The sequence below is a fragment of the Equus asinus genome, chromosome 24 (assembly GCF_041296235.1).
Source record: "Equus asinus isolate D_3611 breed Donkey chromosome 24, EquAss-T2T_v2, whole genome shotgun sequence".
NCBI lineage: Eukaryota > Metazoa > Chordata > Mammalia > Perissodactyla > Equidae > Equus > Equus asinus.
In genome coordinates, this window is record NC_091813.1 from 48629566 (window position 1) to 48641380 (window position 11815).

Consider the following 11815-nt stretch of genomic DNA (forward strand, 5'->3'; position numbering starts at 1 on the left):
ATAACCCACATGACACTAAACCCTTAATATCACAGCATGTTTTCAGAGCTGAAAAGCTCTCAGAGATCATTCAGGGCAAGCCCTTTATTTTACTGACTGAGAAAAAGAAGTCACAAATGACCCATCAAGGCACACAGATAGACAGAGTTAGATAGGGACAGGCATGGGACGAGAAACCAAGTCTCCTTCGTGACCTCTAGTGCTGCTGCTTTTTTTTTTTTAAGAATATTAGCCCTGAGCTAACATCCACTGCCAATCCTCCTCTTTTTGCGGAGGAAGACTGGCCCTGAGCTAACATCCGTGCCCATCTTCCTCCACTTTATATGTGGGACGCCTGCCCCAGGACAGCTTGCCAAGCAGTGCATAGGTCGGCACCCAGGATCCCAACCAGCAAACCCTGGGCCACCAAAGTGGAACATGCGAACTTAACTGCTGTGCCACTGGGCCGGCCCCTCAACCAGTGCTTCTTATACCACTCCATGCTAACTCCAAGATGTCAGATATACGGAAGAAAATAGTACATTCAAATTTCAGTGGCACGTTGAAATAGTATTTGTTGTTACACGTCTGGATATTGGTAAATATACTGATTCAAGATTGAATTCTTTTTCATTCAGAATAAGTGTCTCCTATAAACATATTTTGACTCTTATTTGTATATTTGAAGCTATTTTCCCATTAAAAGAGTAGCGGCAAGGATCCATATCTTTTTGTTGTTAGTGCTGTCGAGGTGATTCCAACTCCTAGCGCTCCTGTGCACAGCAGAGCGAACCCTGCCCGGTCTTTTGTGGCATCCTCTCACCTTCCAGCGCTGTATCAGACAATGCTCCACCACTGTTTTAGGGTTTTCATGGCCAATTTTTTTGGAAGTGGGTGGCCAGGTCCTTTTTCCAAGTCTTCCTCTGGAAGTTCTGCTGAAACCTGTCCACCATGGGTGACCCTGCTGGTATTTGAAATTCCAGTGGCATGGCTTTCAGCATCACAGCAACACACAGCTGCCACAGATAACAACCGACAGGTAGTGTGGCTCCCTGAGTAGGAGACGAACCCAGACCATGGTGATGAGAGCACCAGACCTTAACTACTGGACAACCAGGGCTGACTATCTATATCTATACTCATGTTCTATTGATCCTCAAAAAAAAAAAAAAATTATGAAAGGCTGCTCTGCAAAACAGGTAAATGTGGATGGGAGAGAAAATGAGAATATTTTCAGCTGACACCAACCACAACAACTAGAGGAGCCGGCAAGAAAGAAAAATGGCCATTGACACCAATCCCTAAACTGACAGCTATTCTCTTTAGAAAACTCTCCATGCTACTTGGGAATTATATCTTTTTAAAAGAGACATGTCAAAGTATCTATTAACGGGGTAATAATACCCAGCACCATTTGGAATGTCACATAACCAGTGAGCTCTGGCTCTGGAATGCTGGTAAGGAGTTCATCTTATTACCAACCCAATAGATCTGTTCTGGTTTAATGAGGCTGCCTTAAATTCTCTTCAAGTAAATTGGGGCCCTCAAACTTTTGTGGGCATCAGAATCACAAGGAGGAGCTTGTTAAAACAGATTTCTGGCTCCATTCCCAGAGTTTCCGATTCAGTAGGGCTGGGGCGGGCCATCTGAAATGTGCCCATTTGGGGCGGGCAAATCTAATTTGCATTTCTAACAAGTTCCCAGATGAGGCTCATGCGATTTAAGATCACAGTTTGAGACCCAATGGGTTAAAGGAAAACCATGCAAATAGGAGTCAACAAATTGTTTGGCTCTGCCATGATTAGCTGCCTGGTAGAAACCTGCCCAGAGTGCAAAGAGGAGTTGGTAATTAACCAGGTGAAATTAATTCCTGAAGACTGGCATTCACAAATTAGCAAGGCCAAATCTGGCCCACAAGCGTTTTGCTTGAATCACATAGTATTATTTTTATAATTAAATTTGTTCTCAACATTTAAAATTCATGACATTTTGTACAAAAATCTAAGTGCTGGCTTTTCTCAACAAATCAACTATCTGACAGCATGGGGCCGTGGATGCCCCCACTACACAGGGCGCCATGTCTGGGGACCCAGCTTCCACCTGACTTGCTTCATTTGCTCAGACTGTCTCCTGCTTTTGACTTCATGGTCCTGTATAGATAAAGAACCTAAAAATTTCAAGCCTCCAAATGGTTTTTTCAGTTTAGTTATCTACTATCCACAGCTTTATTAAGTAAACCAGGCATGTCACCACTCATTCCATTTTACAATATATATTCTGTTTGAAAGCAGTCTACATGCATAAGAAACAACAAAATGGAATGTCACATCTTTGGCTGATATCCCTTGGGTTGGCCAGGCAATTTTCCTTTTTCACTTCACTTTAGAATAGTTAAATATTATATTACTTAAGTTTCAAAGCAATTCAGAAATTTAAAAGAGCTCGGAAATAAGATTTGCTATATAGAATTGATACTCTCAAATGTATATTTCAATAAATAATGAAATATATTTTCTTTTCTTTTGACAGGAGAAAATCAAAGTTTAATAACATGTATACATGGGAGATATCCAGGAAAACTCTTATTTTCTTTATCTTCTCCTTAAAATAATTAGTTTCTACACGCATGTGCTGTTTGCTTTTATTTTACTACTCAACCCTTACTTTTCATCCAAATTTCCTTGCCTTTTTTAATTCAAAAATTTGACCTATTGTGTATACTTTTAGAGAATTGTTCAAATCCATTTTGGAATGAGACAGAATAATACTAAACGAAACGTTCACATTATTCTTCACCCACTTACCATGAGCTTTTTGGGGAGAGGTATTTAAGTTCTACCTTAGTTTGCTGTGGTCTCAGGACCAGCAGCACCTGGGAACTTGTTAGAAATGCAAATTATTAGGTCCTGCCCTACACCCACCGAACCAGAATCCGCAGGGATGGGGCCCAGCAATCTGGATTTTACCAAGTTCCCTGGGTAATTTGGATACATGAAAAAGCTTGAGAACCACTATTTTAAACCATGAAATAGATATGGTAAATAATTGTGCCTTTGCAAATAGTAAAGTATAAAGCCAAAAGACTTTGTGAAAGTAACTCCTGAATAATTTTAAAGTACAATTTTTTGGTCAGTGTTGTTTTTCTCTGTTTAGTGGTACTCATCAGAACATAGAGCTCTTTGTTTTTGTTCTCTCTGAAGGAATCTGTATTTTAGAATCTGCTTTCATAACTAGCTTTGAGAACTGTAAGCCATGTTTCATTTTAGACTGATGTAGGAAGCCATAATGCTAGTGAAAAAGGCAAGAAGATAAACCTACACTGTCATTTTGCCTCATCTCTTTTCAATATTCTTAAAAGTGAAATGTCTGTGGACCATTTGGGCAACTGAGGCAGAGTATTCTCCATCTTTTTTATACCTCCGACCATCGGCATGATGATATCCGTGGTGAATCCAATGATTCTCAACCATGGATGATGTCAAATCACTAGGGACCTTTTAGAAAACATCCTGGCCCCAGATCCATCCCCAGAGATCCTGATTTGGTTGGTGTTAGATGACACCAGGGCCACTGGTACACTTTTAAAAGCTCCCTGGGTGATTCTCATGTGCAGTTGGGGTTGAGAAACTCTGCTTGCATCCTTCTCCAGCATTGGCAGTGACCTAAGGACTAAAATCTTCCACCTCAGCCCTTCTCTCCCTACGGAACACGAAGCTACCTCTCCCCACATGAGCAGGGATGAGTCTAGTAACTAAAGAATCTTGAACGACTATCGATTGAAATGGCCTAAACACGAAGTCCCTCTGTTTATGCCAAGGAAAGATAAGAATTTGTGTAAATAATTCAGGTTTCCAAACACTTTTCCCAGATAATTAAAGCCAAGTCACTTCTTCTTTGGCTTGAAATTTTGAGTAAGTGGCTTAACTCTCCACCTTGCTCTGAGGTGTAGGCATCGCCCACAGCAAAAGTAGCGCGTTGTACTGTTCGCTCGACCTCAGGAGAGAGGGAGGGGGTGGCAATGAATTCTTAATTTTGCTTTGTGGGTGGAGTGTTGATACAACCAAATCCAAACGCCTTCAGTCTTTTGCTGGACTGTTACTTCTGAAAACATTAGATTCGGATCAGAATCCAGAAACAAAATGTGAATTCCTCCCCTCCACCCCCCTCAAAACTCCTCTTATTTCTTTCTTTATTTTTGCAGCCCCTGGTATTTTTGTGACAATGCTCTCTTCCCACTGTTTCCTCATGGCAAGCTAAAGGCTCTTTGGTTTTTGACCTTTTGATATGAAAACGTGCATTACAGCCATGCTTCTGTGGCTCTTTTTTTCTTTGATTTAGGGAAGTGGCAAGAATGTGTGGAACAATCACAAAGTTCACATTTCCTCTTATAAACAAATGAAAAGGGCAACTCAACAGAGTTTCTCACTGACTTCGGGGACATTTTCTTTAAAAAGAAAGACCGAGAGAGGAAAATTTAGAAAGTATTTAATTTTGGGATATCCACAAAGATTATGACACTGGGGACAGTCCAACATTTATTTTCAACGTTTCAGCAAAATTGCTCTATTGTGTATAGCAGCATAAAGATCTGAGGTGGAATATCAGTTTTATCCACAAACTGATTGTGTGACTTAGGGAAAATTACCTAACTTCCCTAAACCTTGTTTTGTAGTCTGTAAAATGATCTCATAGGACTCTTACGTAGATTAAATTAGACAATTTATGAGAAGCATTTACACAGTGGCTGGCAAGGAGTATAGAGTCAATAAATGGTAACTCATCTTTATTATTACTCTAGGCAGATTCCCTGAAGGCTAGCTTTGGCTAAATTTCTCAAACTCTATTCTGTCCACACCAAATTGAGGTATTAAACAATTAAGAAACAGTGATTTGAGACATTTCCACAGTAGAAGAAGTTATAAGAAAAAGGAGAGAACTAGCAAATTCAAAACCACGGGATATGTGAAAACTGGGTAAGCAGGCTTTTCTAATACAGCATTCAGTTTGGAGAAATAACCTATAAATATGAGGGCAATCAATCCAAATGGACCAGTAATTAAGGAACTCGAGGGCTGTGTCATGAAGAAACTAAGGGAGCATCTTTCATCCTAATTCCATTAGATTCTAGAGCGACGGGACTTTGACTGAAGCTCTGGCACCATGCATAGACTTCAGCAGACAGTACAGGGCAAGCCTCTGTATGACTGTGGGGAGCAAGCCTTCCAGAGCACTGTCATCTCTCGGAGAAGTCAGCCTCCTAACTGACCTATTGGCTCAGAGTCTTCGTGGGACCATCCAAGCCAGCAGCAACCCCACTTCCTGCTACACTCCAGCTTCCTCCCAGGGTTTGCATTCCAAGTCAGCCCAACTCTCCCTCCCACGGACTCCTCTAGGCTCACAGCCTGAGGAATTCTATGTCTGCAAGAAGACACTCCAGGAAGGTTGAGGATGGGGACTATTTTAACTCACAAACAAATCTGAAAGGGGGCCGTGGCTCTGCACTCCCAGATGAAAGAGATTCAGGCTTGTGAATCACTGAAAATAGCAGGAGATCAGACAAGAAGGGCCTTGTCCCAGAGTAATAGCCTCACTCAGAGATTAAAATAGTTCTGACCTTTGTCTATGGGATGGTGTTGTCTCATTCGTATTTAGCTGTTCCAGCTGAGGACTTCGGAAAACCTCTATCTGCATGTTGCGAAACCTCATCTCTGGGTCAGGGGGTGGTCTCTCCCTGAACACAGAGAAGCCACTTATTCAGGGCGGCACTTAACTGGGGCTTGTGGCTTCTAAGCCAAGAAAATGGAACTCACTGAAATTCCAATTTTCTTTCTTTCCTGCTCAAATGAAGTTAGAAACAGTGAAATCAGACCATCAAGGAAATTGACGTTCTCCAACCGACAGTGAAGTTATGTGACCATCATCCACCTGTTCGCTCGCCTTTAGGGGGACCTGAAAGTTCAAGCCTAGTGTGGCTTCTCTGCTTGGAAAGCTTATGAGGAGAGCCAACTCCTGCCATGTTAGGGGGCTTCGCGGTACAGCTTCGTTGAGCAAGATAACACAAGGCAAGCTGTTTATAACCAGGGGCCCTGAGATCAGGAAACTAGAAGCCTGTTTTCTACTTCTGTCCCTGCCCATGTGTCACTGCCTCAGACTCAAATTATTTCTCTGTGCCTCAGTTTCGCCTTCTATAAAGCGGATATAATAATACCCTTTCCTCCCTACTTTCTCAGTATATTGTGAAAGGAAATTATTGCATATGTGAGCCCTGGGGAGGAAAGTCTTCAATCAAAGCATCGTTATTGCTATTTCTTATTGCCAAATGGTCTCCATTGTAATCACAGCTTTCTTTTACTAATAATCTATGCCACCTCTGGCCTGGTAACCTAAATGTCAAAAGGTGGGTACTATATGACAGCTTTTGAAGGCCTCTGTTCTTTAAAACTTGGCTTTTAATTTACATAACATCTAATTTTGCTTGGAGTCACTTACTTCATTTTGCCAAAAATCATCTTGCAGGATCAACCTCAACTAAAATGCAACTGGAGCTGAAGTGAACATTCCAATCATTCAATACGATATAGACAAGTGTGGGATGTAAACTCTGGATCTCAGAGTGGACCATCCAACTAGACAGAGGTGGCCAATTCCTCTTCTGATTTACTCTTCTTTTGGTCTCTTTGCCCTGGAAAGAGTAAGGTAACACCGCTCAACCACATGACCTATTTGAACCACGCCAACCACCAAACATTATTTCACAACTTGCCTGGGATGAGCAAGATCATGCGTTCATGCTGTCAGATTAACTCCCCTAAAACAGTGCTCTGTTATTTTACATTGAGTGACGGAACAATCAAACTCGAAATTCTATTTTTTAAATTATCTTTTACTGTAGTAAAATACACATAACATTATTTTTTCCCATGCAATTTTCTGGAATTAAATTGCATAACTTTTGTCAGATTCTTTTTTTTTTATTGTGGTAAAAAACACATAACATTGGATTTATCATCTTAATGATTTTTAAGTGTATAGTTCAGTCGCATTAAGTATAATCACATTGTTGCGCAATAGATAAAATTTTGTTAGCCTTTTTTGTGTGTGTGTGTGAAGAAGATTGGTCCTGTGCTAATGTCTCTTGCCAATCTTCCTCTTTTTGCTTGTGGAAGATTGTCGCTGAGCTAACATCTATGCCAGTCTTCCTCTATTTTTTTTGTTTTTTTATGTGGGATGCTGCCATAGCATGGCTTGACAAGCGTTGCTAGGTCTGTACCTGGGATCCAAACCTACAAACCCCAGGCCAACAAAGCAGATCATGCAGACTTAATCACTACACCACCGGGCTGGCCCCGTGTTAGCCATTTTTAAGTGCACAGTGCAGTGGCATTAAGTACATTCATATTGTTGTATAATCATCACCACCACCCATCTCCAGAACTTCTTCATCTTCCCCAAACTGAAATTCTGTCCCCATTAAACAACAATTCTCCAGTTCCCTCTCCATCTAGCCCCTGGCAACCTACGTTCTGTCTGTATGAATTTGGCCGCTCTAGGTACCTTATATAAATGAAACCATGCAATATTTGTCTTTTTGTGACTGGCTTATTTCACTTAGCATAGTGTCCTCAAAGTTCATCCATGTTGTAGCATGGGTGAGAATTTCCTTCCTTTTTAAGGCTGAGTAATATTCCATTGTGTGTATATACCTCATTTTGTTTATCCATTCATCCATCCATCCATCCATCAATGGACACTTGGCTGCTTCCACCTCTTGGCTATTATGAATAATGTGTTATGAGTGTGGGTGTGCAAACATCTCTTTATGACTTTTCTTTTAGTTCTTTTGAGTATATGGCTGGGAGTGGAATTGCTGGATCATATATTAATTGTTTTTAATTTTGAGGGGAACTGCCATACTATTTTCCATAGTGGCTGCATCATTTTACATTCTCACCAATGGTGCTCAAGGGTTCCAATTTCTCCACATCCTTGCCAACATTTCTTAGTTTCTGGTTTTTTTTAGAGATTTTACTTTTCCTTTTTCTCCCCAAAGCCCCCTGGTACATAGCTGCATATTTTTAGTTGTGGGTCCTTCTAGTTGTGGCATGTGGGACGCTGCCTTGGTATGGCTTGATGAGCAGTGCCATGTCCGGGACCAGGATCCGAACCAGCAAAACCCTGGGCCACCAAAGCAGAGCACGCAAACTTGGCCACAGGACCAGCCCCTCTGTTATTTTTTTTTAATGGTAGCCATCCTAATGGGTATGTTGAAATTCTATTTTTGATAAGAGTGTAGGAGATGGAGAGGCTAAGATTAAACAGGTTATAGGGCATCCTCATATATTTCTGTGAGACTTCTCTTGGACAAGATGGTGAGGACTAAAACAGAATGGCCAAAAGTCATCTCAAAGGATTGTACTTCTTGGTCACCCTTGCTCCAACTGGAGAGGAAATGTACAAAAATGCTTGCAAAGGATGGCAAGAAGTCAGCACGAGAAAACCGAGCCCAAGAAGAGAAGTCAGAAAGAATTTAACGCAAAGTATGCAAAGTACTCCCCACTTGCCCCAAGCATTTGGCCTGCAGATGTTCTGGATGACCCTGAGAAGCACTTTGGTGTTTCACCATTTTGCACAGAGAAGCAGATAACTCTGAGAAGAAAGAGTGAGAGGGGTCTTCTAAGGAACTAGGCAACAGAATGGGGAAGACAGGTGTGGCTAATCCTGGTCAAAGGAAAGAATAAAAGAATGAGGTGGGAAGTTAAGCCTAGGAAAACTGACTTGCTTCTGCTCTTCGCACCGCCAGCCCAAGACAGTCACCAGCAGAACTTATCACCAGTTCTTTCGTCTACTGCTCACTTCCCTTTCTAAAGTGCTGATGTCCTTGCTCTTCTGCCCCTGAGGGCCTAAGACTGGCCAGCTACTCTGACTGCCCACAGCCCTTCCGCAGGATTTCACCCATCCTCCACTCTCTCTCTCCTAGTTAGGCATTCAAAACATATTTACTGGATACCTGCAAACCGCGGAAGTCAAACTACATAGAATGGATAACTTGAGATTTTTAACTTTTTTTTTTTCTAAAATTGTTTTCAGAGCAAAATTAATCTCTTGCACAGTGGTGTACCAAGGACAGGGCAACAGGAGCAGTCTGCCCCAGGTGCAAGCAATACGTCATTGTCTACAGAGAACTTAAAACTTTTTTAATAATAAGAAGAATTTTTAAATAATAAACCAAAATAAAGAATAAACTCAAAGGCACGCTGCTTTTTATTTTCCCCATGCTGTCAACTCTCAACAATGTCGATGATAAAATACTCCTCCCACCCAAAATATGTTTTTTTGGTCCAAGTCCTAAGCAATTGCTGTGGTTGCTGCTGAGTTTTAATAATACATATGTAATCTTCAAATATATAAAGAATATATCATTCTTTAGTAAACATTGTGTTCTATACGGAAGTCAATTCAAAAAAAACATTCCCATTTGTACGTCCAGAGACTCAGCTGCCCACATTTGTTTTGAGAAAAGTTCAAAATGGTGCGGCAGCTTTTGAGCTTTGCTGGAGGGCTGTCACATCTCCATCCCCTTGGGGACTACAGCTTCATATGTTTAAAACAACAGATTCAAAACAAACAATGACTGTGAAGACAAAGAAGAAACTTAGTTACTTCAATTCTGCCTCTGGAAGTAATGGAACAGAGTAGGTAGTCTTATAAAATATTTTCCCTTTTCTCAACACATCATGAATGTATTATATATTAATGTTTATATATAACTAAAATATTTTTGTTCTGTAACATTTATTTTCATTTTGAATTTGTTTATTTGCGTGATTACATATATTCAATTTAATAAAATTATATTGTCCATGTTTCCTTTCTGGTTTTTACTATTATTCACTTTCCATCACAATTATTACTGAAAAACATTTTTCATCTGGGAGTACTAAAAATGATCAGCGCTGGGTGTCAAAAATGCTAGATACTTAACTGCTGTTACTGCTTTTTTTCCTAATTTATGGCTGATTCATTATTTAGTTATCCAGTAAAGCACCTGATGTCTGCCAGACACTGGGCTCAGCCGTGGACATACAGGGACCAAGAAAGCACAGATCAAGCCTCAGGGTCAGTGTCTCTGGGATGGTAAATTGGAAAGGCCCAGGTTATGGCTAGAATATGAGGCTGAACTGAACACACTGATACAAGTCTAACTTACTGGGGAGTGAATTTTCAACAGCCCAAGACCAAATTGATCAGGTTGCTTATTTCATTCATTTTCCCATTAATGAGTGGCCTGGTATATGCCCAAAAGAAGGGGCTTGATATGCTTTACAGCTGCTTAAAAAGATATTTATGAACCTTTTCTAGCCCAGTTCTGTGATTATGTTTAAGAAATGCCCACTATCATAAGGCCTCCTTATGCCATGTCAATAAACACACAATGAATAAAGCAGCCTTATGCACATTAACTGTAAATGGACCTAGTTCCCCATGATTATTTGGAGTACTCTGTGTTGAAAGGTGGAAAAATATAGATGGAGAGCTTCCTATTGTCCTTGCTATCTCAATGATACGAAAGGATGAGAGAGGTAACAAGTTTAAAATAAAAATTCTAGGGGGCCGGCCTGGTAGTGCAGCGCTTAAGTGCACACATTCCACTTTGGTGGCCCGGGGTTTGCTGGTTCGGATCCTGGGTGCAGACATGACACTGCTTGGCAAGCCGTGCTGTGGTAGGCATCCCACATAGAAAAGCAGAGGAAGATTGGCAGCAGATGTCAGCTCAGGGCTAATCTTCCTCAAGAAATTAATTAATTAATTAATTAATTAAATAAAATAAAAATGCTAGAGGGAGCACAGGGAGAAAGGGTAGGGTAAATTTTCAATATATTTTTGTTTTTTCCATGCAACTTACACAGACATACACATCTCACTCCTTAAGGAAACCAGAATTCCCCTCAATTCTTTGGAAAAAGGAATCACTCAACTGAATCTAAATACAAGACAGTTGACTATTGCTGGTCAATTAAGGCTTAAGAATTTTCTTTTCAGAATGACCTTTTGTAGCTATGATCAACCTGAGACTCCATATTTTTTGCTGTTGTTCCACTTCCTATCAGATAGAACACCTTACCACCTTCTGTGAAGAACTGTACAGGTGGTCCAAGGAGTAATGGGATGAAATTGAGCAAAAGAAATTTTAGGTTGAAAATCAGGGAAAAAATGTACCTGCAACAAGTCCCATTATTCTGTGGAATAATCTCCCAGGGGAACCGGTAATGGCCCCATCACTCGTGTAATTCTAAATGAAGATGGAAAAAAGTATTTGACAGTATTCTATAAGGAAACAGCCTGTAATGCAAAAGGAGAGAGAAAATGACCGAATTTTCCACCTGTAATTTTCATGATTCTGCCTTGAATGGCCTCTTCACATGTAATATCTGACAATTTGAGCACATGAGACTAAAAAGCACAAAAACGATCTTTGGCCAACTCTTCAAGGCAAGAGTTAAAAACTTTAAAAGGAAACATTCTTGACAATCAAAATCAGACTTGAAATTATGATAAGGTACTCCTACTTGTTTCTTATACAATTGTATACTTATTCAGTGGGTGGGGCTAATTTCAAGGTCAAAATTCAAACGTCTTTCCAGATACAAGTCACTCTTTTAACATCTCGGTCACTGCAGCTGATGCCGATACTGATGCTTCCCGTTACTGACGCTTCCCGTTAAGAGTCAAATCCCATTTTTTAGGCTGAGACAGGAAATACCACTCAACACTGCAACACATATGAAAATCAGGACACTTTCAAAGATGTAATGCAGGAAAGCAACCAGAGAATATT

General features: G+C 40.5%; 1 long non-coding RNA gene across 1 annotated transcript in view; it reads left to right on the forward strand.

Annotated features, from left to right (window-relative positions):
* Positions 1-2204, forward strand: part of LOC139041831 (uncharacterized) — a 17201-nt gene extending 14997 nt beyond the window's left edge. Inside the window, exon 3 of the long non-coding RNA XR_011497813.1 lies at positions 1-2204. This exon is cut by the window's left edge and continues 8313 nt beyond it. This is a non-coding gene — a long non-coding RNA (uncharacterized lncRNA).
* Positions 2205-11815: the final 9611 nt, after the last annotated feature.